Source organism: Alligator mississippiensis, chromosome 8 (genome assembly GCF_030867095.1).
Source record: "Alligator mississippiensis isolate rAllMis1 chromosome 8, rAllMis1, whole genome shotgun sequence".
Taxonomy (NCBI): domain Eukaryota; kingdom Metazoa; phylum Chordata; order Crocodylia; family Alligatoridae; genus Alligator; species Alligator mississippiensis.
Genome location: NC_081831.1, coordinates 59,398,320 through 59,413,048, shown reverse-complemented (window position 1 = coordinate 59,413,048; position 14,729 = coordinate 59,398,320). Strand labels below are relative to the sequence as shown.

Genomic DNA, 14,729 nt, shown 5'->3' with positions numbered 1-14,729 from the left:
TACTGCAAAGTGCCATGTAACCTTTATCCTAGACTGAATGTCATACAGTACGGTAATACTGACATCCTTCCTATGACAGTTCACCAAACAGCCAGATTATGCATGGCTTGGTCCTACCAATATGCTCCAAGAGGCTTGGATGAGATAGATTAGTAAATCTGTTCATAACTAGAATACAGGTGGCCTTTCAACCTTTTCTGAAATCCTGTTCTTTGATAATGTTACCTGGGTTGCCCTAGACAGCTGTAATCAAAAGAAGAGCAAGAACCTCCACTTCTCTTTGGAGAGAAGTTATATGTATTAGGCAATCCTCCTTCAGTACAAGAAAAGTAATAGTGACCATTAAAAATCAGTCAACTTTTCAAGCTTTTAAAGACAAGCAAAGAGCTTTGGAAGAAAACACCTGCTCTGTTTTCCTGAGGATAAGATTTCTCTGTAACTGGTGCCTCCTGTCAAAACAATGGTATACATTACCATGTGTTTATTAAAATAGGAGCTCTGAATCACACAGAGCTGGAGCATATACAGAATAGCCCCTTTCAAATGCATAGAACGAATCAACCCACCAGATCCCTTATCCAAATTAGGGCACAGTGCTTTTCTGTTTTGGCTTTTGACCATATTTCTTATGAACAAGTAATAAGTACAATACTGAACTTGCCTACAGTAATTTTTCAGAGCTAAACCACTCATAGATACAGTTTTTTTAAAGTGAGTTGAAATCATATGCTAGATTTGGTTATGAAAAATTGGAAACTACCCCAAGCTAAAGGGAAAAGTGACTTGTAAGTGAGCTATGAACTTCTAAAATGAATAAGACCTTAGTGGAGGATTAAAAAAACCCAGTGACTTTGAAACTGTTGAGGTACATTTGGAAGAGTACAGTTAAATCACTGTGAGACATGGAAAGCAAGACCAGGCAGATGCCACAACACACAGAGAAGACACTGTCCAAAAGACTGGTCTGTTCTTAGCTTAAGGGTGATGCCACAGGGTAGCCAGAATCAAAGATTTAGGAAAAAAATAACCTTGGTACACATTCAAAATGAGGTGTGTTGTGTATTCTGTGTGATCTAGAAAGCTGTGTAGTTGGGTGTTTTCTTTCATATAACTGAATTAATTCACTGTAGTGTAATGCACTGTACCCATTAAATGAATGATCTGCTGTCTTCATTCTCAGCTAATCATACCTAATACAAATGGGACCTTAAGTTTGGTCTGAATGGAAACAATTACTATTTTGATTGCTTGCATCAGAAAATACATTTTAGTTCAATTGTCTAATCCAGTGCCTAGTGCAGTGACTCTCTTAACCAAGGGTATGTGGGGAACCCTAGTATGTGGGGAACCCTGTGGGCCAGGACCCTGCATATGCAGGGCAGTGCAGAGTCTGATCCTGGCATGCGGGGCTGGGTGGAGGTGCCACCAGGTTTTGGGGCCCCAGTAGTAGCATATGGGGTCAGGTGGAGATTGTGCAGAGCCTCAGGGTGCTGATCCCAATGCATGGGATCAGACAGAGGCAGCACAAGGCCCTGATCCTGGCACGTGACGCCAGGTGAAAGCAACGTGGGACTTCAGGACCCCAATCTTTGTGCGTGGGGTTGGGTGGAGGCAACAGGGGGCCCTGAGGCATGCATCCCAGTATGTGGAGCTCCAGGGCCCTGATCCCAGCATATGGGAGCAGGTAGGGATAGCACAGGGCCTGGGAACCTGATGCAGGCATGCAGACCAGCCCTGTCCCATTCATCTGGCCCAAGTGCCAGAATATTAAGCACCACTGCTCTAAACTTATTAATGGATTATCTGCACAGGACATCAGACAAGATCTAGTCTGGCAGGCCTTGTGCATACAAACTCTCTGTGAACCCAAAGAGAACGTTTAGGTTCCACAGGGGTGGTAGAATTGGTCACTAAATTGGCACAATTTGTAGATTTTCCTAAAAAGAAGGTTAGGTTTGAACAAACATTTAGAGAAAAAATATCCTCTTGTTTTACCAGTAGAAAACCCTGCTGGTCAGAGAAGTAGAGGAACATTTAGTACTGCCAAAAAAACAACGCATATACAATTCTTAAATGAAGTCATTTTAAAGTTACAGGAGAGCTAAATCAATCCAACTATAAACATGTATTTCATATTGGTTACTCCCATTACTGTCCTTCCACATACATCTCCACACATACACACACACCTTCTATGAGCTGAAACTAACTGCTCAGTTTAAGTATATTATAAACTTCTAAATGAGAATCTAAAATGGAAATGACGACAAGCCATTAAGTGTTGCAGCCATGGTGAAAACTGCCCAGACACCTGCCATTAATTTTATTTTCACCTCAGGAAATCTAAATAAAATATTTTGCTTAAAATGTGATCAAACTGAGTTGAAACATTTGGTTGGTAAGCCAAAACCAGAAAGTTTCTATTTCGGTCAGCTGCACTTTCATGACTCTTCATCTCATCCCCTGAAGGGCTTCTAGGGAACTATAATTTAAGTGCCTCAGGTCTTCATTGACTCTAGGGCTAGCACTTCCAAGCTGGACTTCATCTTTAATGTCATGAGACTGCCCACTGCAACTAGAGATGTATGTTTGGTCTGAGTTTTAGAAGCATGAGGATACAACGAGTTGCATTTTGGATGGCATGTGCAATAGGTATCACCATGATATATACTACATATACTATACATACCCATGGATTATTACACTATTTCCTATCACAGTGGAATTCACAAGCTTGGACTGGCAAGACAGAGCAAATCTAATGACCTGTATTACAAACAAGAAAGGATATATTTTTCTCAATGAGAAGTATCTGACAAGCATCTCCTTCAGAAACAATAATGCCACACTGATGGACTGGGTGATTTGGCACATTCTCTCTGTACTGATCTATATGACTGTACTCTGTTCCTTCACATCCTTCCTTCAGGCTCACTTTGCCCTGATTCTTACCAGTCATCTTTATGGTTAATCTAAGCAAGTTAGGGGCAGGCAGGTAAAATCCAGTTGGACAGAGTCAGTATTTAACAACAAAGCTAAACTAATTAAAGCAGTGAATTAATAACAAGTGTTAGGGGCTGCTGTCACTTCCACTAGTATATATTCAGTGTGTATTTTCATTGCCCTCTCTTCCACCCATTGTCCATGTCTCCTTCACTTGTAAATGCACCATGAGAGTCTAGCTTTAGTTTTGATTTTACATTTGGCATTTAGCAAAATAGGGTCCCAATTCTGAATGGATCCTTGGGGAGCTATTGAAATACAGATATTTAACAATAATTTAATATTGATTACAAAAATCATGTGCTAACTTTATGACAACAACTCTAGAGGCAAATGGTGTTTTGACTTCTGCTCTTAAGACTTGTGCATGGCTTAGTGCAGTCAGGGATTATTACCAACTGGGGCCCTCATATGGCAGGATATATGGCAGCTGTGGCAATAGCAAGCAATGACTTGTGCAGTAGCCAGTCACCGAGAGACGAACTACATCTGGTTTGGTCCAAAAACTAGGAAAGGAAATAGAAATCCTTCCTATGAAAGGCAGGGACCACATTTTCCTGTGTGCTTAATAGGAACGAGGCATCAGTCCTGATGGAATCAACTGAGTTCTTTGCAACAGGAATAAATGATAATTGGAAACTATGTTCTATTCTTGGATGTAAGATTTGCCTTCAGACACAGGAACAACTCTTCATGAGCCAGTATAAGGGCAGTGCGTGACTCTTAGAAGTTAAACTGTTGACACAATGGATGTGACCCTAGATAGGAACACATCAGGAAAGGAACATATTTGTTTGGCTTCATTGTACAAGCACAAAGTCTGTGTGCTATAAAAAGATGGAGATACTATTGTTGAAAAATGTTAGGCATCTCCAGTAGCTATGGGTCTTGGGAAGATAACTGTCCAGTTTCCCATATTTTCCAAAGATTAGTGATGTACTGCCAATATTTTAACAAGGAGTGCCCACAAAATTCCACCCTCGCCCAAGTCTGTGATAAACCCTCTGGGATCTGGGTGGGGCCAGGGGGTAAGTTGCTGGAGAAAGAGGTGAGGAACTAGGGAATCTAGTCATTTGTTTTTCCAGTTGAAAGAAAACACTTCCCGTAACTGCAACCAAGGAGGGAAGGAACCAACCTCCCTTTTTTGTTTGGCAAATAAATCTAGCTTAAACGCACTTTGCTGGAAATGTTTATACTGCGTTTCTGAAAAATATACTGAGTGTGTCGATAGGGTAGCACAGCATTCCAGCATGTTTAATCTGAAATGGGAAAGGATGGAAGCAAAACATGTGTGTATGCATTTGTGAAAAGAAGCTGTGACAGAGCCAGGGAGGAGCCTCCCTGGGAACATTTGTGACACTAGCAAACATTTCCACAGGGAAAGGCTAGCTCTTGCAATCCTGTGAGAATCCAGAACATAGCAACAGATGATGATGAACCTGGAGGTAAATGAGCTCAGAGGTTCTTTTAGTTCAGTTTCTGGCCTGATTAAATTCTAGAGGTATCAAAGACAGCAAAGTTGCCATCCTCTGGCTAAGTAATATATGGTAATCAGCATAGTCCTTCTGTCCACCCATTTCCTTTTCTTACTTACTTCATTTTTTAAACTTTATCCCATGTTTCTTCATCAAAAGGTAACAGGCAAATATTTCAGATTTGACAGAAATATATGAATTCTGAACACCTCAGATAGTGACTGACAGCCAGTGACTTTGTAAATGGGATCCCAAATTCACAAAGGGGTTGCGTATGCTTAGGTTGCTCTGCATTGCCCTTGCAGTACAACCACCTTCAAATTCAACATTTATTCCCTTAAAAATCATCAGAAAGACTTCACAGTCAAATTTTATGACTAATTAACTTCTTCCTGTGACATTCAAATCACTGCCTAAGAATGATCTGTCATACTATTATTATTTTTTGGACAAACAACAAATTAAACTCCACAATGGAATCAAGGGAAAAAAGATGCAACAAGGCTGGAATGAACTTATTCATACTGGTTTCCAGGACAGGAAGACAGATTTTACTCTGCTTGTGCCCTTCATCCTTTCATCCCATTTAACATCTGCATGGTGGCTGCACACAGCTCCCAGCATAGCACCACACTGGTCTATGTGGAAGGATGACTTGCTCTGGTCTGGGATGGTGGACTTTGGCTTTGGAGTGCCTCCCCACTCTGATACTCATAATCAAGGCCAGATCTAGAGAGGGTGCACCCTCCCTCCTCCTCTTTCAGAATGGACCACACCTCGGGAACTTTTGAGAGCTGTGCTATAAGTTAAAGCTTCTGCTATTGCCTCAGCCATATATTTACATCTCACCTATATTCTCATTTACTTTTAAATACCAGCTAAGAAAGGGGAAATGCATCCATTTTCATTTAACAGCTAGAACAGGGGTCGGCAAGGTTTTTTGGCTGGAGTACCAAAAACACCCCAACCTTGACCCATGCCTGACTTGGTATGGCAGGGGCAGATGGAGAGGGAGGTGTGAGGGGCCCAATCCTCATTGCTGGCAGTGGGTGCACATGTGCCTCTGGGTGGACAATGGGAGAGGGGCCAGGGTTGTGCTTTCCCAGCTCCTTTCCCACCATTCTCCCTGAGACATACATGCAGCTGCTGCCAGCTCCATGTACCGCTCCAGACCGCAGTGCAGTTGTTTGCAGCCTCCCAGCTGTCTGCCACAGCTTGACTGGGTTTTGGGCAGCTGCTGCCAGCCATGGAGCCTGGGCTGCTCGCAGCATGACTTGCAGCCTTCTCGCTACCTGCTGCAAGTAGCCTGGGCTCCATGGCCAGCAGCAGCTGCCCAGAGCCTGGGCCGGCTGCAGCATGCTGAGCAAAATGGCCTCATGCCACTCTCTGGTATATGTGCCAGGGATTGCCAACCCCTCGCTAGAAGCATTTGCAGGTTCATCAAACCTATGTAGACCTTTTTATGCTGTAAAAGGACACCAAGTGAATCCTCTGAGGGTGAAATACATCTGTGTTCAAGGCAAAAAGTACTACTTTAAAGTCTGTGTCTGAGAGAGTTAAAGCTGCTATAGATGAGATTCAGGAAGTTATTTGAGTCAACTGGATAAAAGCCCATGGCAGCTGGGCATGGTGCAGAAGTGACACACAGTCTGCAGGCGCGAGACAGAGAATGCTGTTTTTCGCTGTGTTGTATCACCCGCCACTGGTCCAAGAAAAAGCATTAGCTCCAGCTTCACAACGAGTTGTTTACTGGCCTTAGCCGTGACAGCAGCCAAAAAACAGCTGAGGAAAAGGAGAACAAACAGAATGAAAGGAGAGAATGCTAGCAAACTGAGGATCCCAACCTAAGGGAGCTGGGGAAGGCTGGAAAAAAAAAAAAAAAAAAAAGACTGACCTCTCCTTGCCATAAGCAAGCAAAGCTGAATAATTTTGGCTACCAACATTGCTTTCCCACAGGCAGAAGACACCCAGGCCTTTCTTAACTGAAAGGCTAGTGCTGAAGGTAAAAGGAAGAAATAAAACTTTTAGTTAGTGGCAAAGTTTGGAAACTGATTTACTAAAAGCAGTAAGATTTAGCAAACTGGGCTTTACAGGCAAGAGAAATGCTACATCTCTGGCAGACAGCATGAATATCCAATTAAGTATAAAACCTGTATTATGAAGGGTTTCAGAGGCAATTTCATCCTTTCAAAGCTAATTTCATGAGAGCAAATGTCTAATGCACTGTAAAAGCAAGGATCCTTCTAGGGACCAACTGCCTGGGTGGGATAAAGGCAAGACATTCTTCATCAGGTCACTGATTAAAACATAAGGTGTTTTAGCTCACGTTTATCTGATCCTTTGCAAATAAAATAAAAGATGAGCAGTCAGTTTAGAAGGATGTTCTATATTCTCTCTAGGAAGAATCATTTTGCAGTTGTTGTGTGCTTTTTGATGCCTCGCTGATCTCTAAAGCTCTCATCATCACCTGTCTCTTTTTCTTTTCTTTCTCTCTCCTTTTCCTTTTTTTTTAATTGGGGAAAAATAACTGTTATAGTGAAAGAAAATCTGAGCATTTAGACACAGGTTTCCTCCTGCCCATAAGAGTTCCCAGACTAAAGGAACACTCTGCTACAGCACTCACAGGGGCTGTCTGCCAACTAATTGCTCAGGAAGTAAGCTGTATCCATTGTCAAGCTGTACTTAAAGCTGCCAGTTCTTAACTGTGAAAGCTGCTTTTCCTGGGCTGTTAAAGGAAAAGTATAACCAGCCTAAGGATTGGTGACTAAGGGGGCGATGAAGAGAGGGACTGGGCGGGATCACAGCTACTAATAATACCTCCTTACCCAATGAAAAGCATTTCCTATTGAGACCCCCAACTATTCCCCCTGCCCACAGATCCTGCACAGACATTGGGCCCATTCTTGTGTCCTGTTTCCTTAAGACATGATGGCTGCAACATTCAGCAGTTTTTTCTCTCTCCTAACAAAGGAAGAGAGATAAGTGCTGGCAGCCTTGCATGCTGAGGATGACCGACAATCGGTAAAAGGCTAGAGCAGGCAGGTTTTTCCAGATGGGAATAAACACAGCTTCAGCAGAGAAAAACTGGAGAAGTATGTGGACTGTCACAGAGAAGAAATCTATGTGAAATCTGCTACTTACCTAGCTGCTTGCAGGCATGATCTCTCAGCTAAAACTGAAGCTGGTGGGTAAGTTTTTATTTTACTTATTGACTGAATGATTGCATACAACTCTCGAGATTTAAATGTTACTTCTGCAAATATTAACGTTCTCTAAAACCCGCTGGATCAGACAGATCCTTGATAAAAGTCCCTTGGAGTCCGTAATATTATTTCTCCAAGAATTAATCTAACCCATTAGGTGTGCATTGTGGAAGATTTCAGCACTGATTTAGCAATGCTTTTATCTGGGGGAAGATCCAGGCACTAATACTGTGTCAATGAAAGGAAGGATAAGTTTCTCACACGGATGTGGCAAGGTCCAGTGAAAAGATGATCTCCATGTTTTTGGAATGCAGTTACTTTGCAAAGCAATGTACGAATTACTGCAGGCAAATCACTGCAATTCACACTTTCTCATTCTGATAACATCAGTCAGAGTGATATGGACTTTTCTGTCACAGTTGTGTTTAATCAGCTTGTTTTGGAATTTCTTAATTACTCCCTTGTCTAAAACTCCTTCGAACATTTCAAATTCAACGTCTTTGTGGTATTGCTTTATTTAGGTGTAACAAGACAGCTGTATGTTAAAATAATAGGCTCTCTCAGTGTGCCAAGTTAGCTCTGCATTGCAGAAAATCATAAAATTTAAGTTGGTGTGCACATCTTGGTGGGATCATTTCCCTACAAGCCATATTTTATGACTTAAGTATATAAAAAAAAACAAAACTTTATATTTCTTAAATTGCAAAGATCTTTTTTATTTAAATTACATTATACAACTGGCATTACCGTGTAGCTAAATTCTGCTTCTTTTAAAACTAATTACAAGACCTCATAAAGAGAGGGACTTGCCTATAAGTATATATTAAAACCATTATCAGCTATAACATGAATTAAGATGCTTTCCATTATTATTTTAACATGTAAGCTTTTGAGAGAGATAAGTTGACAACTACGGATTTTCATTGTATCTAGGAGGAAGTTTTGCTGTACAGATTCATTTCAATAATCCTGCTGTGTCTTTGTGTAAGAGAAATTGTATAATTTATTAATACTCCAGTAAAGTAACAGAATAGTTGGTAGAACTGAGAGGATGGGAAGTGCAAAGTTCAAAGCCTGACAAGGCTAACCCTACAACACTTTTTTATCTTCCTTCTCTTAATAGTATTATGAAAGCCAAAACAAACCAAGCAGGAAGCTAACTTTACTGCTCTGATGAGTTCAAAGCTTATTGAGTTAAAATGAAAAGTCCTAAAAATGTGGAGGGGGGAAGGAAAGCACTCAGTGTATATTTCATTTTACTCCTCGGGGACTAAAAATGAGACTTCTCCTGGTTAGTGTTAGGTCACTTGATAAAACTGGTGTCTGCTAAATTCTGGAGGGAGAAGTTCAGCTCCTAGAGAGGCAGACAAAAAAGGACCAAGCCTTTAATGCAATTACCTACTCACTTTCATTTCAGAACCTGCATCTTTACAAGGACACTTTAAAAACAAGTGCATCATCCAACTCTCTCTCCCATCCTATCTTCTGGCAGAAGCAAAATAATAAATGTTAACAGTTACTAAGTCCTGCTTGTTGTGATCTGCAAAAAAGATGCAGCCCCAACAGTAAGAGAAGCACTTTCTTCCTTGAGGCAATTTCTTCACCGTTAGAACAGAAGACTGCATGATGGAAACCCATATTCTTATTCTGCTTCACCCACTTGGGTAGTCTTTATTGTGGAATTAGCTCTGCCTCTTATTGGGCAGTTGCCTTGAAATCTCCACACCATGCACAAAAACTTCACCTGAGTGAAGTGGTTCTGTCAACATGGGTTAAGCTCACATGACTGGGAAATGCAGGATAGAGCCCTTTGCAGGCTAAAACACTTGAGTGTTTATAGTCCTCCAGTGCCTTCCCACAGTCCCCCAACAGGAAGACACTGGCAAAGAATTGCTTTACTGACTTATAAAGAAATGTCCTAGCACACCAGGCTAGTGTGAACCAGGTACACCAAATGAATGAGGTACCAGTGATAACACAGTAAAGTGAGCACAGCTTTGCAATGTGGCTGCTCACACCTAAAGTAGCTTAGGTTAAATGCCAATCACCTGGGCTGACTCTAGCCCTTACCCACTGCCTGGGACTATTCAATTTGTGTCTTAACCCATCTTCCCTAGAGTACATGGCAAAGATCCCAGACTTGAAGTGTCTAAGTTCTCAATTAGTTTCTTTGTTGGAAAACCGAAGAAAACCTTAATTACGAATCTATCATCTCTTTGAGAACAGATAGTTGGGTTGATAACTGTTTGCAAATGTCAATGCGTTGAGTGCTATAACATTGCTATGTATTTTTTTAAATACTCAAGTCTAGGATTCCTTCAGTCAATTAACTTATGTTGTTAAATGATTTTTTTATATATATTCTTTATGAGCGTACTTGTGTACACATACTTTGGTACCTGTTTATGATCTATCTGTGCTTGTTAGATAGAGTTCAGCAAAATGTGAAACCCAGTTAGAAAAATTTCAGCTCTGTTACCTATTAAATATATAGACCAGTTTGGCAGGGAATAAGACTCATCAAAGGGTGCTCCCTGGTGTCCAGGGTATATGAGGAGAGTGGGGGAGGAGGGGTCTACCAGTTTGATCCCTGATGGCTTCAATGTGTCACTGTGTAGAGGCACAAATAACGTTCTATTGAACAAGCCAGGTCTGGGCGATGAATAGGTACAAAGCCTGAAATATCCATCTACTCCCAATGGAGCCTTTTCAGGTCAAGTGCATGTATAAACTTGTTTTGCTTCCACTGCCCACGCTGTGCCTCTTCCATAAATAAGAATATGAGTTTCGCCTCTGGGAACATAAACCCACCACTCTTCACAAAACCAGAATTCTCTTACTGGAAACAGAAGTTATTTATTCCCAAGAGCTGACGGAGGTGGTACGCAATTCCTTCCAAATACACCACCTTCTGCCTTTAGTGTCAAAGATCAGTCTAGTCCCACTAGTCACATTTAACCTTTTTACCCTTAGCTAAGGGTAAAATACCATTTTACCAACCCTCAGGTAACCCCAGTTACCAGAGAGAGTTTTCTTGTCAAGAGAGAGTTGTTATTGTTTGGTTTCTGTACAAAATGCGAAGTCTCTTTATCTTGGTAGGTTTAAGCAACTGAATTTGGACAGTGTTTGTCAGTCATTGAGATTTTTATACATGTATAAAAGCTGCATAATAGCTTGCTTTCTGTGTTGTATCTTAAAGTACAAAGTTTCTTGTAGATTCATAGATGTTAGGGTCAGAAGGGACCTCAGTAGGCCATTCTGTATATTTTAATGAGTGATGTGTTCACAGATAAAGAGTGACATCTGAAATCATCTAGCATATTTTCAGTTTTAACTTTGGAATATGTCGCTCTTGTGCTTCTTGCACAGGGTGCAGTTTTGTTGGAATTAAGATTTATCCTGTTACACGGAAACAACTACACTTCTCAAACTATTGTGCGATTTATTTCTCCCCCTCCTCCCCCCCCAAATTTTATAATGTCACTTGTAAATATGATACCTAGAAACCTAGTTATGAAATGATATTGCACAGTATTTCTGGATCACTATTTTCATACTATAAAATAATTTTTTGTTTATTCTCATATATAATAATTTTACTTCGTAGAGTTTACTGTTGGGGGGGAAAAAATAAAGATGTCAGAGCTGCGTGCTTGTTAATTTACATCAGTGTTTTTCTCTTATGTGGGTTCATTATGTTTCGCCTAATAAATTGAGCTCTTCATGCATTGGAAATGCTGCATAGGAATAAGGTATTTTTCCCCCGAGAGAGGGTAAAGGTTATGCTATGAAAACACAAAACATGCCTTCAGCTCAGTGAATGTCTATTTTTACAGGGGCATGTACAACGTACAGGATATTTCTAAGGCCTAGACTATGTGATTCTCTACAACTCCACAGGGGCATTGAACACATTCAACTCTCACATGGCAAATCCTCAACAAATCCTCTATTCCAATAAATGGGGCTATGCCTTTTTATATCGGCTACCAGATCTGGTCCATAGATTTTAATGTGAGCAGTGGGTACTTAACACCTTCATGATCAAGCACTCGGAGAGAATGAAGCTATATTATATCAAATTCATGCACCAGCACAGTGAAAGTTACATATTTTCAAGGATATGAACACATTCTTGTGGCCTCAGAAGTGGGGGAAAAAAAGCCTAGAACCAAAACTAGAAAGGAAATCAAACCATAGGCCCTCATCAGAATTATACAATGGCTGAGCCTGAAATACATATTGTTGCTGTTACGATATAGGCGGGGTGAAACCTCATTGAATTGGCATGTATAATAAACGCCCTTCATTCAGTACAAATGTAGGAAAGTTTTAAGTTTCTCTTTCATAGTAAGATAGTCTAATCAGGGTGACAAATACATGGTACATGGACCATAAGTGGAACTGGCAGCCTGTGTGTGGCACACAGCCCAGAGAGCATGGGCAGCACTATGGCAAATAGGACAGGAAGCAGAAAGCAGATTGGGCAGGAGCAGGGGATTGGTGTGGGCCTTGGGAAGACAGAGGTTAATTTGTGGCATGCCAGTTAAAAAGCTTGACCTCCACTTGTCTAAGCAATAAGAGGTGGTCTCCTAAAGAGACCAAATGTTATTCTGATCAGAAACTAGGGCATTGGGTGGAAGGGTGTCTTTGGGCTTAGAAAGGCAGGGTTCATTGCTTGATGGAAATATATGTATAAGTGGTCAGAACCAACCAGAGAGAAACAGCAAAATGCCAAACAGATAAACCAGGAAGCACTAGAAACATGGCCCCAAACACCAAGCAAACAGCATGAAAAGCACTAGAAATTGGGCCCTTACAGAAAGCAAAAGTGGAGCTTTTGGGGCAGAATGCTGTCTGAACAGAGGCTGGGAACTCTGAACAAAGAGCCTCTCGAGTTTTTCATTCCTACTGCATTCTGTTTGCACATTCTTTGTAAACGGGCAGGATCACAGCAAAGAAATACTGAATTTCATCATCCGTTTGTCTTCCTCATAGAAAAGAAAGCCTTTTAAAACCTCAAACGTTGTTTAGCCACTTGAATAAAAAGTTTAATAGCATTCTTAACCAAGTCTTTCTGCATCAAACTGTTACGTAGTATCTACATTAGATTTAATTATACTTGTATAAAAACTCCTTCTGGGAAGAGATGACAGACTATTAAAGCATACTTGCAAAATTGTGGGCTCGGTCCTGGATATCAGACTGAGGTTCCTCTGAAATTTAGGCCTAAAGAGTTGGTTTGCTTTGAAATAACAACCCAATAAGACATTTAAATTAATCAGTTTTTTGCAGGCTCACATCATCACTGAACAAATAGATTAGGATACGTTTCAAACACCTACTGAAAGCAGTCTGGAGTGAGTCTGGAGTGATAGGGATGGACAGAAGACCTTTTCAGTGAAGGAGAGTGAAAGAGAGAAAAGGAAGTCTTGCCCCAAGGCTCACCATCTGACATAGGTCAATTTACCATTCTTTTAAGTGAAAAACATTTTAATGGGCTAAATACAAAGCAGATACAGCATAGAGAAGTCACCATGAACAGGAAATGCCTTGTAGCTCTCAAAGGACAGTTAAAGGAGTAAACAACAGTGCTGATCAATACAAGAAGAAACAAAGCTAGATTTTAGGATTAGATCTGATACGGATCAGGTTTCTCCTTCCACATTGAACTGGAATAGAATCTTGAATAAACTGAAGTAATCTTGGGTCCTGCTATAAGCAGTTTGTGTCCTCTGAAGGAAGGAGCTTTAACCCTGGTGGTTACAGTCCTGAGAAGATTTTTTTCCCCGTCTGCAGTAGTGGTCCAGAGCTACCCTACAGATTCCCATCAGTGCACTCACAGGGTAAGTACAGACAGTCAAAAACCCGAAGCTGAATCGATTCAGTCTTCACAGGTTAGTGTAAGCTGCATAGATTGAACTGATAAGCAAGTGATTCCAAAAATGCAGCCACGTGTCTGCAATGGCCCAGGCCAGAGTACACCTCCTTGCTTGGCTGGAGAAGATAGCTTGGACCAAGTTTAGCCTACCCACCTGCAAGGGGGGGTGGAGGGGAGGGGCTGTGTGGGAGGTGCGAAGCATCTTGGGATGCTGGGGGTTGGGGTGAGTTGACTTGAATCTGGAGGGGATCTGGGACAGAAGTTCAATCAACTGATTTAACCCAAGTCAGTTAAGTCTAACACTACATCCATCCAGATTTATCTTAAACCAGTTTCAGCCATTTTGAAAGCAGTTAATGTGCACTGAACTTTTGTTATGTTACAGATTTGTACCGGTTTCTGATCACTTATACCAGTTCATGTGTGATTTCTGTCCCTAGCCCCAGTGAGAATGGTGGAAAAAAAAAGAGGGGGTTGGGGGGCTGGGTCAGGCTGCTCCTATCCTTGACTGATTCCAGGCTGCCAGAACCACTTCTTGGGACCCAGGATCATGACAAATACCCAGTTAGTCCCAAGGTTGCCCCAGACTCTGCTTTTCTTCAGATGCACTTCCTTTGGGATTTGACACCACTTTTAAAACCAGAGGGTGAAATTCTGACCCTAGTGGACACGTCCTGATGAGCGTGCATGTGCAGTTTGTGGTGCACAGGCATCCATTTGCTGCACTGCTAATTATCAGTGTGGTGGGGTGTTTTGGGTTTTTTTTTTTTTTTTTTGACAGTATATATTTTGTGAAAGGGAGCATTTTCTGGTGTGTAGGAAATAGGACAGGAATTCAGCTCATCATTCCAGGCTCTGACACTGAATTGCTCTGTACCTTTAGCTCTTCTTAACAGCAATTCTTTTGTTAAAACACAGAAAAGAAGAAAACATGTCTGGCTTTTTGGAGTTACAGAAGCTTTAAAACAAGACAACTTGCAAGTCATACTTCTAATATCTTCCCTACTGTTGTCAGAGGTAGCAGCTAGGATTACTCTAACTGAAAGAACTTCATCTCTCTTCCTATTTTCAATTACTTTGTACATTTCACAGCACTCTGTTTATAAGCATCTTTATTGTTTCATTGTGTGGCCCATTAGTCAGCTTCCCCTGTTTGTAGGGCTTCGT

At 41.2% G+C, this 14,729-nt stretch overlaps 1 protein-coding gene across 6 annotated transcripts in view; it reads left to right on the top strand.

The window, feature by feature from the left end:
* The window catches only part of LPAR4 (lysophosphatidic acid receptor 4), an 82,187-nt gene that overhangs the window by 36,453 nt on the left and 31,005 nt on the right, over positions 1–14,729 (top strand). For 2 of the 6 annotated variants that reach the window (XR_009463972.1, XM_014607233.3), the window contains exon 1: positions 7,097–7,666. The exons of 1 other annotated variant lie outside the window; for it this stretch is intronic. The gene's annotated coding sequence lies outside the window, so the exon portion shown is untranslated. Of the gene's footprint in view, positions 1–6,986; positions 7,667–9,098; positions 11,346–14,729 lie in introns of those variants that run through there. 3 more of the 6 variants (XR_009463973.1, XR_001373408.3, XM_014607232.3) reach the window with 3 other exon arrangements.